This window comes from Oncorhynchus masou, chromosome 29 (genome assembly GCF_036934945.1).
Source record: "Oncorhynchus masou masou isolate Uvic2021 chromosome 29, UVic_Omas_1.1, whole genome shotgun sequence".
Classification (NCBI taxonomy): Eukaryota; Metazoa; Chordata; class Actinopteri; order Salmoniformes; family Salmonidae; genus Oncorhynchus; species Oncorhynchus masou.
In genome coordinates this window covers 14,124,550-14,144,821 of record NC_088240.1, presented here as the reverse complement: position 1 = coordinate 14,144,821, position 20,272 = coordinate 14,124,550, and the positions used below count along the sequence as shown (strand labels likewise).

At 43.1% G+C, this 20,272-nt stretch overlaps 1 protein-coding gene across 1 annotated transcript in view; it reads left to right on the top strand.

Annotated features, from left to right (window-relative positions):
- Positions 1-491: 491 nt before the first annotated feature.
- The window catches only part of LOC135519044 (SPRY domain-containing protein 7), a 42,597-nt gene continuing 22,816 nt past the window's right edge, over positions 492-20,272 (top strand). Inside the window, exon 1 of the mRNA XM_064944086.1 lies at positions 492-589. The gene's annotated coding sequence lies outside the window, so the exon portion shown is untranslated. The remainder of the gene's footprint in view (positions 590-20,272) is intronic.

The following is a 20,272-nucleotide window of genomic DNA, read 5'->3' as shown; positions in this document are numbered from 1 at the left end:
GGAGTATGAATACCTTCAGCCTAGCCTATACGTTGGGTCAGTGAGTCATCACGATGCTGTAGGAAGAATTTGGTCTGCATGTGGCGTCTCTGTGCATTTACCGGTCCTATATCTGACTGCCGGCCAGCTAGGACTCCACAGTCTCCGATGCGCACGGCGAGCGCCCGGTGGACCATACCGTTGGTGGTGATGGGGCTTTTCCTCGTGTCTGTTGGAGTTTGGAGGGATGCTGGTCGTCCGAGAGCATGTGATCTGATCAGACAATTTTGTCTGGGATTTTGAAGAAGCTTTTTTGTGACTACATCGTGCGATCCAGACTCGAATGTTTTGCGCTCATAGTCTGTTTCTTTTTGCTTCTCGCTCGCTCTCTTGTGCCACCGCTCCGCCTCCCCCTTTTCGCAACATTGACGCAACCTATAAATACTGGAACAAAAGAACAACTTCCTTGAAGCCTGCTGAAACTGCACTTACTCTGGACATGGATCCTTGCTGTCAAGTGGATGAAAATATCGAGAGGATATGATTAAGTATATATTCCAGCGAGTTGTGCTGTGTGACCCCACTCGAACACTCGTCTCCAAGGCGCATAGTAAGTGTCATTAACCATTCATATACTCTTTCAACTTTTTTATTTTGATGCCGGGGTTGTGTCGTCGATCTAGCCAGTTGCACCCCCTTGGTGGATTTAAATGTTTAAAGGAAACGTTGAGCATAGGTTTATAGGTTTATAGGTTTGTTCGCGCTTTGTTTTCCTTGGAAATTGGACACAAAATGCCATCAGATTCATCTTAAATGTCGATCTCCTTTAATAAATAACTCTGACCTGCACCTTATTGAAGCCAAGTTGATTCATTTGTTTTGATAAGGAAAGGAATTTGCCATTAACTAATCTCTTTACGTGGATAACACTGGTGGCATTGTCTTGTTTACTTGTGGTGTCTTGTCATCTTGCAATGTCTGACAACAGTAGGCCTATAATTGGTAGGCCTAAATACCCATTTTGGATCTAATTCTTCAGCGTTTATTTTAGGATACTCAATTGGCATTCGTGCATATAGTTTTTTTTCTAGAATAGACCGAATATAAAAGGGTTGCCGTGTAGGCTGTTATAGCGAGTAGCCGGTTTAATGGAATAGGCTACTACATTGATAATCAACATGCCGCAACTCCAAATAAATTTCTACCACTTGTCATTTATTCACAAAACCCTCTTTCTGTCTTGGATTTAAACGTTGTCCCGTGTTTTAATCCACCACCAGCGCAGACAAACAGTTCTTGTCCCTTTGCTTTGTCGCGCTAGTATTTTCACTGTGCGAACAAAGGACTGGGGATAGTCCGCTCGGCAGAGAGCGTCAGTGGAAAGCAGGCGGGCTGTTTACAATAATAACACGATCCCAGTGACGTCGTCTAACTGACAGCGGCCTCCGCCAGAGGTAAAGCCGCTTAACCATCGGCAACACACTATATTTGGAAAGTGGTTACATCATCGAGGTATAGAAGTAGGAAGGCGGGACTTCCGCAGGAGTTCAGCTCTTTTCTGAATTCAGACCGCCAAAGGCTTACTCCTAAACTTATTCACCAATGAAACAAGTGTTTGCACCTACCCATTGTTTGGTCTATGAAGTTGTGTGAAACATGAATGGTAATATTCGCTGTATATTTCTAAATCGCTTGAGAAAGGGCCAAGCAGTAGTTTGTCAGGCTTCTCTCCCTAGCACACTGGCTGTGTATAATGGCATTTGTACTCCTGGCATTTTGCACGCTTAATGTGATGCGTGTGTGTGTGTGTGTGTGTGTGTGTGTGTGTGTGTGTGTGTGTGTGTGTGTGTGTGTGTGTGTGTGTGTGTGTGTGTGTGTGTGTGTGTGTGTGTGTGCGTGCGTGCGGGGGGAGTGGGTGTGAGACTCCACAGCTAGACTGCATGTGATATAATTTAGCACGTAAAAAGGTATGTTTTCTATGCTGATAGTGATAGACACACTTTAGAAATGTTTTTTTTTATATACTAGACATAATATGAATGTCTAGGGCATAGTTATTTTTTACTGGCTGCTAATTCAACTAGTGTGTCAGTTATGTAAGGAAAGTACTAAAACCTGTGTGTGTGTGAGAGAGAGAGAGAGAGAGAGAGAGAGAAGAGAGAGAGAGAGAGAGAGAGAGAGAGAGAGAGAGAGAGAGAGAGAGAGAGAGAGAAGATTCATCAGGGGCTAGTATGACCAGTGTACTGGCTTTGTGCTAAAAAGGGGTCAGAGGTCGATGTTGTATTTTCAGGGTGACCTGATAGCGACTATTAGCCATTCATGAATGTGATGTTGCACAAGTGTGCGGGTTGGCCCCCTCCCAAAGGGGAGGTGCCCTAACACGCCCCCTCTAACCCCTCCACACACCACCCCATCCCCTGCCCTGCTGACAGGAGTACAAGGGGGCAGCTGCTACAGATGTCTTTAGGGGGAGGGGGAGGGGCACCCGGGTGGGGGAGGGGCACCAGGCACACATCAATAGAGGGCTTATTGGACTGTCTCTTTAGTGCACTCTCTCTGGGACACAGAGACAAAGAGGTCTTCAGATACAAACAAGTGCAATAAGGACAGGTTATGTGATATGCATTTATGAAGGCCTATGAATGTGTGCTCACATACAGTGCATTCGGAAAGTATTCAGACCCCTTGACTTTGTCCACATTTTGTTATGTTACAGCCTTATTCTAAAATGAAAGAGGAGCAATGCTGCACAGCTATTTTCAGGTCTCTCCTGAGATGTTCGATTGGGTCCAAGTCCGGGCTCTGGCTGGGCTACTCAGAGACTTGTCCCGAAGCCACTCCTGTGTTGTCTTGGTGGTGTGCTTAGGGTCGTTGCCCTGTTGGAAGGTGAACCTTCGCCCCAGTCTGAGGTCCTGAGCGCTCTGGAGCAGGTTTTCATCAAGGATCTCTCTGTACTTTTCTCCATTCATCTTTCCCTCAATCCTGACTAGTCTCCCAGTCCCTGCCACTGAAAAACATCAAATCAAATTGTATTGGTCACATACACATGGTTAGCAGATTTTATTGTGAGTGTAGCGAAATGCTTATGCTTCTAGATCAATTTCACAACAAACCTAATATCTAACAAATTCCACAACAAAACCTAATACACACAATCTAGAAAAGGAATGGGATAAGAATATATACATATAAAATACATGGATGAGCAGTGACAGAGCGGGTAAGATGCAATAGATAGTATAGAATATATAGTGTAGGATGCAGTATACAGTATATACAGTGCCTTGCAAAAGTATTCGGCCCCCTTGAACTTTGCGACCTTTTGACACATTTCAGGCTTCAAACATAAAGATATAAAACTATATATTTTTTGTGAAGAATCAACAACAAGTGGGACACAATCATGAAGTGGAAAGACATTTATTGGATATTTCAAACTTTTTTAACAAATCAAAAACTGAAAATTTGGGTGTGCAAAATTATTCAGCCCCCTTAAGTTAATACTTTGTAGCGCCACCCTTTGCTGCGATTACAGCTGTAAGTCGCTTGGGGTATGTCTCTATCAGTTTTGCACATCGAGAGACTGAAATGTTTTCCCATTCCTCCTTGCAAAACAGCTCGAGCTCAGTGAGGTTGGATGGAGAGCATTTGTGAACAGCAGTTTTCAGTTCTTTCCACAGACTCTCGATTGGATTCAGGTCTGGACTTTGACTTGGCCATTCTAACACCTGGATATGTTTATTTTTGAACCATTCCATTGTAGATTTTGCTTTATGTTTTGGATCATTGTCTTGTTGGAAGACAAATCTCCATCCCAGTCTCCATCAGGTTTTCTTCCAGAAAGGTCCTGTATTTGGCTCCATCCATCTTCCCATCAATTTTAACCATCTTCCCTGTCCCTGCTGAAGAAAAGCAGGCCCAAACCATGATGCTGCCACCACCATGTTTGACAGTGGGTATGGTGTGTTCAGGGTGATGAGCTGTGTTGCTTTTACGCCAAACATAACGTTTTGCATTGTTCAATTTTGGTTTCATCTGACCAGAGCACCTTCTTCCACATGTTTGGTGTGTCTCCCAGGTGGCTTGTGGCAAACTTTAAACAACACTTTTTATGAATATCTTTAAGAAATGGCTTTCTTCTTGCCACTCTTCCATAAAGGCCAGATTTGTGCAATATACGACTGATTGTTGTCCTATGGACAGAGTCCCACCTCAGCTGTAGATCTCTGCAGTTCATCCAGAGAGATCATGGGCCTCTTGGCTGCATCTCTGATCAGTCTTCTCCTTGTATGAGCTGAAAGTTGAGGGACGGCCAGGTCTTGGTAGATTTGCAGTGGTCTGATACTCCTTCCATTTCAATATTATCGCTTGCACAGTGCTCCTTGGGATGTTTAAAGCTTGGGAAATCTTTTTGTATCCAAATCCGGCTTTAAACTTCTTCACAACAGTATCTCGGACCTGCCTGGTGTGTTCCTTGTTCTTCATAATGCTCTCTGCGCTTTTAACGGACCTCTGAGACTATCACAGTGCAGGTGCATCTATACGGAGACTTGATTAAACACAGGTGGATTGTATTTATCATCATTAGTCATTTAGGTCAACATTGGATCATTCAGAGATCCTCACAGAACTTCTGGAGAGAGTTTGCTGCACTGAAAGTAAAGGGGCTGAATAATTTTGCACACCCAATTTTTCAGTTTTTGATTTGTTAAAAAAGTTTGAAATATCCAATAAATGTCGTTCCACTTCATTACATTTACATTTACATTTAAGTCATTTGGCAGACGCTCTTATCCAGAGCGATGATTGTGTCCCACTTGTTGTTGATTCTTCACAAAACAATACAGTTTTATATCTTTATGTTTGAAGCCTGAAATGTGGCAAAAGGTCGCAAAGTTCAAGGGGGCCGAATACTTTCGCAAGGCACTGTACATATGAGATGAGTAATGTGAGATATGTAAACATTCTTAAAGTGGCATTATTAAAGTGACTAGTGTTCCATTTATTAAAGTGACCAATGATATCAAGTCTGTAGGTAGGCAGCCGCCTCTCTGTGCTAGTGATGGCTGTTTAACAATCTGATGGCTCTGAGATAGAAGCTGTTTTTCAATCTCTCTGTCCCAGCTTTGATCCACCAGTACTGACCTTGCCTTCTGGATGGAAATGGGGTGAACAGGCAGTGCCTCGGGTGGTTATTGTCCTTAATGATATGTTTTGCCTTCCTGTGACATCGGGAGTTGTAGGTGTCCTGGAGGGCAGTTAGTTTGCCAACAGTGATGCTTTGTGCAGACCACACCACCCTCTGAAGAACCCTGTGGATGTGGGCGGTGCAGTTGCCGTACCAGGCGGTGATACAGCCCGACAGGATGCTCTCGATTGTGCACCTGTAAAAGTTAGTGAGGGTTTTTGGTGACAAGCCCAATTTTTTCAGCCTCCTGAGTTTGATGAGGCACTGTGGGCCATTTCAGTTTTTTGGTGATATGTACACAGAGGAATTTAAAAAATGCCACCTTCTCAACTGCTGTCCCATCAATGTGGATAGGGGGGTGCTCCCTTTTCTGTTTCCTGAAGTCCATGATCATCTCTTTTGTTTTGCTGACATTGAGTGAGAGGAAATTTTCCGGACACCACACTCTGAGGGCCCTCACCTCCTTCCTGTAGGCTGTCTTGTTGTTGTTGGTAATCACTGTTGTGTCGTCTGCAAACTTGATAATTGAGTTGGAGGTGTGCACGGCCACACAGTCATGGGTGAACAGGGAGTACAGGAGGGGGCTGAGAACGCACCCTTGTGGGGCCCAACTGTTGAGGATCAGCGGAGTTAAGATGTTGTTTCCTACCTTCACCACCTGGGGGCGGCCTGTCAGAAATTCCAGGACCCAGTTGCACAAGGCAGGGTCAAGACCCAGGGACTCAAGCTTAATGATGAGTTTGGAGTGTACTACGGTGTTAAATGCTGAGCTGTAGTCAATGAACAGCATTCTTACATAGGTATTCCTCTCGTCCAGATGGGATAGGGCAGTTTATAAATGTGATGGCAATTGCATCGTCTTTGGACCTATTGGGGCAGTAAGCAAATTGAAGTGGGTCTAGGATGACAGGTAGGTTGGAGGTGATAGGATCCTTGATTAGTCTCTCAACGCACTTTATGATGACAGAAGTGAGACACCCACAGTATGATGCTGCCACCACCATGCTTCACCGTAAGGATGGTGCCAGGTTTCCTCCAGACGTGACGCTTGGCTTTCAGGCCAGTTCAATCTTGATTTCATCAAACCAGAAAATCTTGTTTCTCATATTCTGAGAGTGCCTTATGGCAAACTCCAAGCGGTCTGTCATGTGCCATTAATTGAGGAGTGGCTTCCGTCTGGCCACTCTACCATAAAGGCCTGATTGGTGGAGTGCTGCAGAGATGGTTGTCCTTCTGGAAGATTCTCACATCTCCACAGAGGAACTCTGGAGCTCTGTCAGAGTGACTATCGGGTTCTTGGTCAACTCCCTGACCAAGGCTCTTCTCCCCCAATTGCTCAGTTTGGCCGGGCGGCCAGCTCTAATCAGAGTCTTGGTGGTTTGAAACTACTTCCATTTAAGAATGATGAAGGACACTGTATTCTTGGGGACCGTCAATGCTGCAGAAATGTTTTGGTACCCTTCCCTAGATCTGTGCCTCGACACATTCCTGTCTTGGAGCTCTATGGACAATTCCTTTGATATGGCTTGGTTTTTGCTCTGACATGCGCTGTCAACTGTGGGACCTTATACAGACAAGTGTGTGCCTTTTCAAATCATGTCCAATCAATTACATTTGTACCATGTCTCCTAGAGGTCTGAATCAAGAGTTTGATATCAGACCATTTCTTACCTGAATATGTTACTTCACTTTGATTTGTCTTGCCTTCCAGGTTACCCACTTGGACATTTTGTATATATATATATATATTATTTTCTGGAACCATTACATGCACCCATCTCATTGTTATTTAATTATTAGAGGTATACAAATGTTTTCTGCACCCACATGTGTCATGTCCTCAATGGTCATGTGTCATGTCCTCAATGGTCATGTGTCATGTGTCATGTCCTCAATAGTCATGTCCTCAATGGTCATGTGTCATGTCCTCAATGGTCATGTGTCATGTGTCATGTCCTCAATAGTCATGTCCTCAATGGTCATGTGTCATGTCCTCAATAGTCATGTCCTCAATGGTCATGTGTCATGTCCTCAATAGTCATGTCCTCAATGGTCATGTGTCATGTCCTCAATAGTCATGTCCTCAATGGTCATGTGTCATGTCCTCAATAGTCATGTCCTCAATGGTCATGTGTCATGTCCGTAATGGTCATGTGTCATGTCCTCAATGGTCATGTGTCATGTGTCATGTCCTCAATGGTCATGTGTCATGTCCTCAATAGTCATGTCCTCAATGGTCATGTGTCATGTCCGTAATGGTCATGTGTCATGTGTCATGTCCTCAATGGTCATGTGTCATGTTCTCAATGGTCATGTCCTCAATGGTCATGTCCTCAATGGTCATGTGTCATGTGTCATGTCCTCAATGGTCATGTGTCATGTCCTTAATGGTCATGTGTCATGTCCGTAATGGTCATGTGTCATGTCCTCAATGGTCATGTGTCATGTCCTCAATGGTCATGTGTCATGTCCGTAATGGTCATGTGTCATGTCCTCAATGGTCATGTGTCATGTCCGCAATGGTCATGTCCTCAATGGTCATGTGTCATGTGTCATGTCCTCAATGGTCATGTCCTCAATGGTCATGTGTCATGTGTCATGTCCTCAATGGTCATGTGTCATGTCCTCAATGGTCATGTGTCATGTCCTCAATGGTCATGTGTCATGTCCTCAATGGTCATGTGTCATGTCCTCAATGGTCATGTGTCATGTCCGCAATGGTCATGTCCTCAATGGTCATGTGTCATGTGTCGTGTCCTCAATGGTCATGTCCTCAATGGTCATGTCCTCAATGGTCATGTGTCATGTGTCATGTCGGCAATGGTCATGTGTCATGTCCTCAATGGTCATGTGTCATGTCCTCAATGGTCATGTGTCATGTCCTCAATGGTCATGTGTCATGTCCTCAATGGTCATGTGAGGTGAAATGTGTATATTTTGGGATGTGAACACTCAGATCGGTTTCGGATCGAAACGTTATCAGTAAGTGGCAGGAGGAGAAGGAAAAAAACATGGCAGAGCAGCACGGAGAGGAGAATGTTAAAGTTGCCAGTAGAATAACACAATACTGCACATATTGTCAGATACTATGTAATTTTCTCCTTGATATAAAACATGGGGCGGCAGGTAGCCTAGTGGTTAGAGCTTTGGGCCAGTAACCGAAAGGTTGCTGAATTGAATCCCGAGCTGACAAGGTAAAAATCAGTTGTTCTGCCCCTGAACAAGGCATTGTTCCCCGGTAGGCCGTCATTGTGAAAAATTATTTTTTCTTAACTGACTTGCCTATTTAAATAAAGGTTAAATAAATAACAAATAAAGCAGTGAATTGGGAGCTTTAACCATGTGCGGGCCTTCTTTTTCTATACTAGTATTCTTTATTAGTCCAGCACCTAAGTTTTTAAGGATGTGCGAATGACAACAAACTTTTCAATAAATTACATTCACCACAGGTGGACTCCAATCAAGTTGTAGAAACATCTCAAGGATGATCAATGGGAACAGGATGCACCTGAGCTCAATTTCGAGTCTCATAGCAAAGGGTGTGAATAATTATGGAAATAAGGTATTTATGGGTTTTGTATTTATTCTAAAATCTGTTTATGCTTTGTCATTATGGGGTATTGTGTGTAGATTAATGAGAAAAAAATGCATTTAATCCATTTTAGAATAAGGCTGTACGTAAACAGAATGTAGAAAAAGTCAAGGGGTCTGAATACTTTCCGAATGCACTGTATGTAATAATGTAGTAATAATATAAGGAGTAAACTGCGTTTCACCAGTCCCCATTAAAATTAAAATTTTCTTTAAAAAATTGCATCTGATATCTGTATGCATAAGTTTAGAGTTTAGTGCGCACAAAGGCCACATGAGCCCCCAACCATATGGCCTTTATCTGGAGTTGACTCTACTCTGTAAACAAGCCATTCCTCCCCTCTGTTTATTACTCTATTTAGACTAAGTCGTCTATTCGTTGCCATACCAAGCGGCGACGCAACCAGTCAAGATGCTCTCAATGGTGCAGCTGTAAAACTTTTTGAGGATCTGATTGACCATGCCAAGTCTTTTCAGCCTCCTGACGGAAAAGAGGCGATGTCGTACCCTCTTCATGACTGTGTTGGTGTGTTTGGACCATGATAAGTCCTTAGTGATGTGGGCACCTAGGAACTTGAAACTCTCGACCCGCTCCACTACAGCCCTGTCCATATGAATGGGGGCGAGCTCAGCCCTCTGTTTCCTGTAGTCCACGATCAGCTCCTTTGTCTCGCTGATGTTGAGGGAGAGGTCGTTATCCTGGCACCACACTGCCAGGTCTCTGACCTCCTCCATGAGGGTGTCTTATCGTCGTCGGTGATCAAGCCTACCACCATCATGTCAACAGTAAACTTAAAGATGCCGATGGAGATGTGCACAGCCACGCAGTCGTGGGTGAACAGGTAGTACAGGAGGGGACTAGGCACCGGCCCTGAGGGGCCCCCGTGCTGAAAGGTCAGCATGGCGGATGTGTTGTTGCCTACCCTGACCACCTGGGGGCGGCCGATAGGAAGTCCAGGATCCAGTTACAGATGGAGGTGTTTAATCCCAGGGTCCTTAGCTTAGTGATGAACTTAGAGAGCATTATGGTGTTGAAAGGTGAGCTTTACTCAGTGAACAGCGTTCTCACGTAGTTGTTCCTTTTGCCCAGGTAGGAAAGGGCAGTGTGGAGTGCAATAGAGATTGTGTCATCTGTGGATCTGTTTGGACGGTATGCCAATTGGAATGGGTTGAGGGTGTTTGGGTTGATGGTGTTGATGTGAGCCATGACCAGTCTTTCAAAGATTTTCATAGCTACAGAAGTGAGTGCCACAGGGCGATAGTCGTTTAGACAGGTTACCTTAGTTTCTTGGGCACAGGATTCGATCTTGGTGCTGTATTATCACTTTTCCTGTTTGATGGATCATCAGAGGGCCATGGCTGCCACCCTGTCATGGCTAAGTTGTGGATGGCTGGATAAGGGACCGGTCAGACAACCAGGTTTACAAACTGTACGATGGATGACTGGACCGAGGGAGGGATGGTCAGACGGAGGTAGAGAAACCAAAACTTCATGATCTTATATGCACACTAGACCATGTCAGGGCATCAAGCCAAACCTTGCTTTGTGTGTGTGTGCCGACATGTATTATGCATGTTTGCATGAGACACTACAAGAGTGTTGTGAACTCCCCTGTTGCCAACATCAATTTTCCCTTTGTGGTGCGGTGTCGTCCTGTGTCTGTTTGCAGTGTGAAGGAGGCCATCCTCAGAGTCACTTGAGGAAAAAGCAACCCTCACAACCAAGTACTCGTCCAATGAGAAGCAGCTGAGTGTTACAGCCAGCCAGGCCATACACGCAAGTCTTCTAACATTAAATTAAATTACATCAGAGGCTAAATCAGCCTCCCCAGCATGGCCAACTGTGTGCTGGGTCGTCCCACTGTGCTCTTCTGCCACCACCACACTGTTGCTGTTGTTCCCTCTCACTCACGAACTCACTAACACCCATCAGGGGAAGGAGGCAGGGGAGAGTCCCACCCCCACCCCCACCCCCACCCTTCCCCGTATGTTCCAAACGTCCGCTAATGAAGAGATGCATTATGATGTGATTTCATTTAGTGCCCCTGCGAGGGAAAAAATAAACCCTGTGGATAACAGAACAGTGTGAGTAGCCTGGTTCATTTGTGTGGTGACATGTGACTCTTGTTTTCGTGAGTCATAAGAATCTCTCCCTCCTTAATGCAAGGCAGTGTGTGCACTGTGTGCTCATGTGACAGTGACACAATGCAGAACAAACTGTGTAGTATTCCGGGGGATGGCTTGGGCAAGGCTACTGTGTACAGCTGGTAGTAAAGGGAGACCCATAGGCCTACTCCTCACACAATCTCCTAGATTTATGTCATGAAGCTAAGAAGTAAACAGCATCTTCTTGTCCAACTAGTTGCTTTTAACCTTTTAGCAATGGTGGTGAATTTGTTTTGCTCGCACACTCCCTCTTATTCTCTGACTTTTCTCCTCTTCTTTTTCACTTTGTGAGAAACACAGCATTTAACCGAAGTGTATTGATCCTGTAGATAGCTGGTAAGTTGTGTGCGTGTGTTGTCTTGTGTGTAAACTTAGGCTAACATCAGAGTTTTCCCTCTAGGCCATGGGGGTGTTTTAGCTGGGTCATCCCTGACTCTCCACACGCCTGTTTAACAACATGGAGCTCCTCCTAACAGGCTTCCTGTCCAAACCAGTTTATCTGTAAACAAGCATTTTTTCCCCTTCCAGTCTCATTGTCCACAATGTACCAGCAGGCATGTACACAATGAATGCATGTCCTATCTCTCTCTCTCTCTCTCTCTCTCTCTCTCTCTCTCTCTCTCTCTGTGTGTCTCTCTCAAAGTGTACTGCCTTAAACTGAGAAAGATTTTACTGAGAACTCAAACACTTGTTTGATAATCAGATTAAGTTTTTTATTTTTTTTATTTAACCTTTATTTAACTAGGCAAGTCAGTAAGAACAAATTCTTATTTACATTGACGGCCTACTTGTAAAGCCCTCCCGGCCAGACCGTCCCCTAACCCAGACGACGCTGGGCCAATTGTGCGCCGCCCTACGGGACTCCCGATCACGCCCGGTTGTGATACAGCCCAGGATCGAATCCGGGTCTGTAGTGATGTCTCTAGCACTGCAAAGCAGCGCCTTAGACCGCCAGTTAGTTTGAACAGCTTTATGTATTTATTAAATGTATGTTTTCTGAATGTAATTTAGAAAGATTAGGATTGGGAAGACAATGGCAGAATACAAACTGTAAATTTACTAATTTTGTTAGATTAAAGTAATAAGAAACATGAGTTCCAATTTGTCTGTTGTCATCCGAGCTGTTTGTCATGAGTGCCTGTCTAAAAACAAATGTCTACCTCTCTGTCTAGGGTGGGAAAAATCTGGTAACTTTCCCTACATTCCCCCGTTTTCCAGAATTTCTGGTTGGAGGATTCCGGATTTCCTGATTATTATAATTCCGGGAATCCTCAAACCAGGATTTCTAGAAAACCTGAGAACTTGGGGAAAGTTACCGGGGTTTTGCAACCCTAAGTGTAGGTCTGTATTTGTACCCGTCACCATGTTCAAAATCATGTTTACACACCTGACCCTAGCTCTCTTCTTCCTGTGTAGTAGTTCAGGAGCGTCTTTTTCAAATGAGGCCTGGATGTAGAGCAGATGCTGAGGGCCCTGGTGTATTGTAGACATAACAGGTGTGTGTTTTGTATATATATTTGTTTTATTATGTAACTAGGCAAGTCAGTTAAGAACAAATTCGTATTTACAATGAAGGCCTACTTGTAAAGCCCCCCCCCGGCCAAACCCAGACGACGCTGGGCCAATTGTGCGCCGCCCTTTGGGACTGTCGATCACGGCCAGTTGTGATACTGCCCAGGATCGAACCCGGATCTGTAGTGACGCCTCTAGACCGCTGCACCACTCGGGAGCCTGTGTGGGAGAATGGTGATACAATAGGTGTGTGTTAGGATGAAATGGCTGTCTGTGTTTATCTTGTCCGAGGTGCACACAGTGCAGGAGGTGATAACAGGCTGCTTATTGACAGGTTGTTCAGCCCAACCGTGTCCTGGCCTGGCCTGTCTGTACACAGCTGTGCATAGTCTCAGGCCCTGTTTTATTGAATTTTGGTGTATAGCACAAACCAAACAGCCACCCTATGCATAGGCTATGCCTACAATTGAGCATAAAGTTATATAATAGGCCTCTCACACATTATCTCTTAGAATCAGGCTATCATACAATGTAAGATAATTATGAATCTAAACTAATTTGGCATTGGCGGCTATAGGCATGTTGCAAGAGAATGGATCCCACAAAGTCACTCAGTTAGTCTCGGCTGGGCTATTCAAGGCTATAGACTAAACTCCCGCTATAGGCCTCGTGTCTGTTCAAATTTTATTTATTTTACCTTTATTTAACCAGGCAAGTCAGTTAAGAACAAATTCTTATTTTCAATGACGGCCTAGGAACAGTGGGTTAACTGCCTGTTCAGGGGCAGAACGACAGATTTGTACCTTGTCAGCTCGGGGGTTTGAACTTGCAATATCCTATGTTCATTGAGAACTCCCTCTGTCTTTCATATGTCTGCGAGAAACTATGTCCTACACTTCAAAGCAGTCTTACAAACTCTACAGCGGTGCAAATTGCCATGGCTGGCAGAAATTAAGCGGGAGTGACGGAGAGGCGCCCGCCGATCTCCTCCAAACCCAACCCCCACGTTGTGCCGCGCGTCATCACCATTGGGGTGAGCGAGCGCTGTGCTGCTGTTATGCTGGTGGGTAGAAAGTGCTGTTATTTCCCTTTCCCTATACACACCTCTTTAAGTCTGTTATCCATAATTTAAATATATGCGTAGCACAGACTATACCCACCTCCCAATAATTTAGTCTGGCAGTTGCAGTCTGATTAGTCTTTAATTCAAAGGAAGGTAAGAAAAGAAGTCTGACAATATTAGTAAAGTGTTGCCTACTTCAAATTAATTGCATAAGCAAAAAAACATCTAGTCTGGATCGGTTGAAAGGTTTGAAAGTAGCCTGAGTCTACATCCCGGTGCGTGAGTAAGTAAAGGATCACCAGTTCGCCTTGTCAGGGTGAATTTCGTAGGCTACGGTGCTATTTTGCTGTTGACGTTCAACCAGGAAAATATCTGTTTTTTTTATCTGAATTCTTATCTTTCAACCACCTCTTCTTTATTTGAGAAATATTTCGGAGTTTAAATGGACCATTGGTGTTTAGCTTGAGTCTGTAAATAGGACTATATAGGCTATTATACGTTTTTACGTTTTAATATGGGCTGTATACTTTTTTTTCAGGTCCTAAAGCGTTAACTCCCCCCCCCCCCCTCCGTTGGCCATTGAAGAGAACGCTGCGTGGGCTGCTAGATCATTTGAGAGTGCATTTTTCTCCTCCAATCCGCTACACAGAGCACACTCCCCATATGCCCAATGGGGAGAAGGGGTGGCTCTAACGAATTTGAATGAAGAGGGTAGCTTTCGGCGCCATTTTCGAGTGAGCTGCGATTGCTTCAACAGCTGAGAGGAGCGGCTGCAGTGAGTCGGCAAGACGAGCTCTGGAGCTGTTGCAAGAGACGGACATTATTTTCGGAGACTCGGAAAAATATATGCAAAAATTATCCCTAAAAAAGAACACCGATGGATAAAGAAAAGGGATAGAAGGCCAAGATTACGTCGTATCAGGACCGGGGAAAACGTTAGATAGTTAGCCAGCTACTGTAACGTTAGCATTATTAGCGATAAGAAATTGGTGTCTGACTTGGCGTCTGTGTTGAAATGTAACGTTTATAAATGCATTTACGACAAAAATAAGTGGAGTTCTTAAAAAAGAACCAAACATTTTAGAAAAATATTTCAGGGTCGATTGAGTGGAGAATGACCGGTAGAATTGAGATATTTTTTTGCGTTTTAGTCCTATTTTAGAGCGTTCGGTTTGAGCGGGAGGTGGAAAAGCGGGAGGCGCTGGAGTGAAGAGCCAGTCGGCACCGCTGTCAACAACATGCACTGCGAGATGAATCTTCATATCGTTGGCTACCTCTTGAAAACGCTGCTAGGATTTTTCTGTAAAGCCGAGGACACCTTTTCATGTTTGATTTATTCATTATTTTTTTTAAATGTATATTTTTTTTGAAGGAATTTTAAAAGTCTTACTTGTTTCACGTTTTTATCACGTTTCTAGCTAAGTTAACATTGGTGGATTCGCTTGATTGAAAACGTTATACAACGTTTTATGGTAAGTGTCCATTGATTGCTGTTTTAACTAACAAGAGAACGTTTGTTAGTCAACTAGCAAATAGACAATTCCAGCAGCTTGGCATACGATGTCTACAGTATTTGCTCAATCAATGATTGTCATGTTTGTTTTTACCATCCCGATTCAATTTGCCTTTATGAGTAACTAGCTGCGTCGTGTAACGTTTTAGGTAGTCTGATTTTGCGTGCCGGAACAGTTGCCACGTTTTGCTATCATTCTTTTTGATTCATCGTGACTTATTAGCCTACATTTTTGTTGTTTTTGTTGCATTGGACATAATATCAGCTGTAGTTATCGTGTTTTGCCTTTGATTGAGAGGGCGTGTTTGCTCAGTCAGGCGAGTGCCACATTGTAACGACTGATTACAACAGTGTGCAATTTTTTTTTTTTTTACCAAACTCTTGGCTACTGTATCCTGTACGTGAGCACACGATAATCAAATTGCACATTGTACGAGCAGTGTCAGGGCTGCTTGATTGTGATACAACGTTTCAATATTGACTGACTGATACCAGGTAGTCAGAATATGATTTGCATTGAATAGTAAAGTATGTTATAATGTAACGTTTGCTACCGGAGTGAGTCATTTTCTGCAGTTTAAACTGCTAGTTGAAGAACTTGTGGGATTTATTCTGTGGATGAGGAGGCGGCTTGCTGGCACGAGTCAGATGCAGTAAAGTAGCCTCATACGAGTCATACGTGTTTTGCCCCGTCTTTCAGACTACTGAAATCGTGGCGGTGTGTAGAACATGCATGCATCTCTCTCGCATATCTCAAACGAGAAAAAAAATGGTAGTCCTACTCAACATGGAAATTATATTATTTTCCCACTAATATATATATCTATATGACTACACTCGTTGTTTTAATCCTGCCTCATTATTGCCTTTAGCTACTACACTGCTCATACAGAATAACCCACAGTGCTTTCAGTCGTTTCTTTTTATCCTGATCTCCTTTCCACCAAACAATTTATATTTTTGATAAACAATCATCTGAGGGAAAAAAGAACAATGACCACCACTTTGATACAGCTACGACTTTTCTTCGATAGAGCTATGACTTTATTGTAGCGGTAAGAAGAATTAAGCAGCAGGTTATGATAATTAACGTAGCCGGTTAGGAGAATTAGGTTAAGTTTAGGAAAAGGGTGAGAGTTAGTGAAAATGCTCTCCTAACCTGCTACAAAAAGTCACTTGTAGCGAAATGACTACTCAGCATTCTCCCCTTAGTCGCCGCTGCAGTGGGGGTCAATTGTCCCGACTGTCAATTATCATAATTGATGTAAATGTTTCTTATCCTGTCATGTGATGTCAAAATGGGGTTAACAAGAGTGAACGTGGGCCATTTTCCACGTCAAGCAGTCCCAGGCGCTTTGAATTGAGTCACACAAAGGCTCCTCTTGATTTTATTTTGTGTGTGGGGGGTGGTGTATTAATATTTATTTAAAAAAATACACAGGATTCTGAAGAGTTGAGGCTTTACTAATGTAATTAATTATTTGAAGTTGAATATGACATTTTTCCCATTCATTTGTCTCAATGATTTTTCCTGTCAGAAACCATATATTGATTACTTAGGGTTATGCTAAAGATTTTACAAAACTGAGTTAAGTCTAACCTGTACATGTCCTCTACAGTACAACCAAAGATGTACTCGCTGCTGTTTAATCGAGGGAGTGTATTACTGATACAGCGAAATCTCAGTTATACTTGAAGCTAAGACAATATATATTGTTGCTACCATTGTTGCACAACAAAGACGATGTATTGCATTCTGTATCAATTAGGTCGCCCGTGTAGTTAGTCAGGTAAAGCAAATAGGAGGTAAAAAATTAATTTTTTTACCCAGATCTTAGACGGGAGTAGTTCTGATGGCATTTTGTTCCTGTGACCTCTGCTGAACCCAGCATGAGGGAAAATCCCTCTGAAAACCACATTGTGGAGGTGGTGATGCATGAGGCTTTTTTTTTCCCAATTTTTTTTTTTTAAGCCAGATCTTCATATGATCAAGATTCCACATTGTCATTCCAAACAAAAATGTCATTTTGAAGAGACGTGTTTGGTTTGGACAATGTCATGCAACATGTGAAATGTACTTTACTGTTTTTTAGTAATAGCAAGTGAAACCCCCCCCTCTTGTGATTATTGGGTTGTTTGTGTTTACTTAAACTGGTAAGTGCAGAGTGGTGTCTTAAGAAACCCTCCAATGCAATATATCCGTGTAGTTGTGAGCATGCAGCACATATAATGCTCACATCCTACAGTAGTTTTGTATCATACATTTCCTAAAGTGATCCTAATGTTTGCACAGCAGCATTTGCAGGAAGTAGATTGAAATTAGCATAGGCTAAATTATGTTGCAGATAAATGTAATGACTATTCTTGGAAGTGTGAAATATTAGTGCCTAGCTCTCTCATTGTTTAAAAAAAAAAAGGAAATGGATCTGCTTTATTATTAGTCAGTTGAGTAGGCTGGTAGTGAAACACGGAGTGTTTGTGCAGTTCTAGAACATTAGTATGACATTCTGTGACTCATCATTCTGTGTTCTGAGGCCCCGCTGGCAAAATGGGCTCCCACCCCCATTTCCTGGTGGAGTTGTGCCTCCTCTCTGCTCACAAGTGTGGTAGCTAGTCTATAGAGAACCACCCCATACAGTACAAACTCTGTAGTATTCAAATTCACCATGATGCGAGCAGGTTTTTACAGGTTTTGTTGGTCATTTTCCAGGGCTCTGTCATGGTGTGCTTCCACAACTGCAGTATCACGGGCAGGCCAGAAAGAGGCTATCATGGTGCCTCCCTCATAAAACAGGATACTACTTTACACATCCTGATAATTGTTACTTTTTAACCAGTTCAGAGCAGAATCCATGTTTTGTTTATTTTGGGAGTATGACTGGTATTATGTAAAGTGTATGGCTATTGTTGATGTCAGATGAAGTGCTTATCATTGGAAACATGTTTTTATTTAACTAGTCAGTTAAGAACAAATTCTTATTAACAATGACTGTCTAACAAAAGGCCTACGGGGCTGGGATTAAAAATATAGGACAAAACGCACATCACGACGAGACACCAATACATAAAGAGATGCAGACAGGTATGCTATCTACACACTGACTCGCACATATTAAGTTGCTTGTGTCATGCATGCATCACCCCCTACTTAAAACAATGTCTCAGGTTGTTGTGCTGAGCAGTTGTATTGAAGTCCTAATATTTTTATACTGGTGAAGTGATAATGCCATTTGTATATCATTGAGGGTTTTTGTAAAGCTTTGCACAAGTTAGTGCAGTTCATATTTTCTGTGTGTACTGAACAAAAATATAAATGCAATAATTTCAAAGATTTGACTAAGTTACAGGCTGTGCCTGGGAGGCCATAGGCCCAGCCGATCAGAAGGAGTTTTCCCCACAAAAGGGGTTTATTACAGACGGAAATACTCCTCAGTTTCATCAGGTGCCTTGTGTCAGACGATCCCACAGGTGAAGAAGCCGGATGTGGAGATCCTGGGCTGGCGTGGTTACACCTTGTCTGAGGTTGTGAGGCCAGTTGGAAGTAATGACAAATTCTCTCTCACAACATTGGAGGTGGCTTGTGGTAGAGAAATTAACATTAAATTCTCTGGCAACAGTTCTGGTGGACATTCCTGCAGTCAGCATGCCAATTGTATGCTCCCTCAACTTGAGACATCTGACATTTTTGTGGGGCAAAACTGCACATTTTAGGCCTTTGGTCCCCCGCACAAGGTGCACCCGTGTAATGATCATGTTTTAATCAGCTTCTTGATATGCCACACCAATCAGGTGGATGGATTGTCTTGGCAAAGGAGAAATGCTCACAAACCAGGATGTAAAGTCCACAGATTTGTTTACATGTTGCCTTTTATAATTTTTGGTCAGTGTGTGTATATACTACTAAAAGGTTTATCACAGTAACTACAGCTCAGTCTGTATGGACAACATGTGTTGCAGTCACTATAGCTGACATTCTATGGCTTTGCTGTGCAAAATGTAGTGGGATGGTTTACTAGATGTGGAAATGTGATATTTTAAGGTATTAATGTAGCCATTTATTAAAATAAATCACTCCTTACATTAACTAATGCTGTCTGGTTAATACTCCACTAAGTTTGACTTCCGATCCTATTGAAACACATTGTGTATTTTACCATTCACTTCAGGCTTGACTTAAGGGAAGAAACAGGAAGACATTGCTGCCACAGTTACTTAAAAATACTCATATGCCCCAAAATATTATGTAGTAAAATTGGAAAATAGTGTTGTACTTTTTTAGCTTTAGCCTTCCAGTTAGTATTTTTCACTGTGTGAGTGAGCAATCAACCTCAATTTTACACTGGTTGTAGTCAGTGGCACCAGCAGTCCTTGAGTTTTAACTGGATTTAAAAAATATATATTCATATTGTTTGTATGGGTGCCACACCATAACTGTAAACTGATTATGGGAATAACTCAAAGGAGCAGCACTCATATAATAATTTTTATATTTGATGGGTACTATCCTGTCAGTCAACTGTGTAGGGGAGATGTCACCATGGTTATATTCTCACATCTCCTCTATCTCTCTGGGTTTGGGGATATTACCAGATATCGTGCCTCCTCCGGCCCCCAGCATCACGATCGTCATGGCCCTCTTGGTACATCACAAACAGGAACAGTGGATTAATAAATACAAATATCAAATGTTTTTTGTTTGTTTCAAAGTGTCTATTTTGGGATCCTTGTGCAAAACCCAGCTTTTGGGATGGGGAGAGACTGACAAAGGACTCACATTCTTGGTAAAGCATTTCAGACAAGCTCAACTCTTAAGATGGGGAATGTTTAGACACTGGTCAGGAGTGAGAGTTTTGGCTAAGTGTGTTGATAGGGTGCAGTGTGTGTGGTTTAGATTTTGGGGGGGGTTTGTAAATCCATTCTCTCACTCACTCGCACACCCTGAATTTGGATTGTAATCTCTCTCACTGCTGGTTCTCTGGAGTGCTCATCACATGGTGAGATGATGACTCGTGTTGATTACTAGTGCGACGTGCGTTGGTTCGGTATCAGTGTTTACGGCCAGGTGAGGGTTGTGATGGAGCTGCAGTATGTAGGTTAGTCAGTTACTAGTAGTTTTCTCTGGGTCTGGTGCCGAGGTGTCTGTCTGGGCGCAGCTCTGAAATGGCTGGCGTCGCACTGCTTCTGCTTTGTCTACTTCCTGTTGATTGCTTTCTGGCCCTGTAGTGGCTACTGAGGGGAGGTGAAGGCGGCAGCAGCAGCT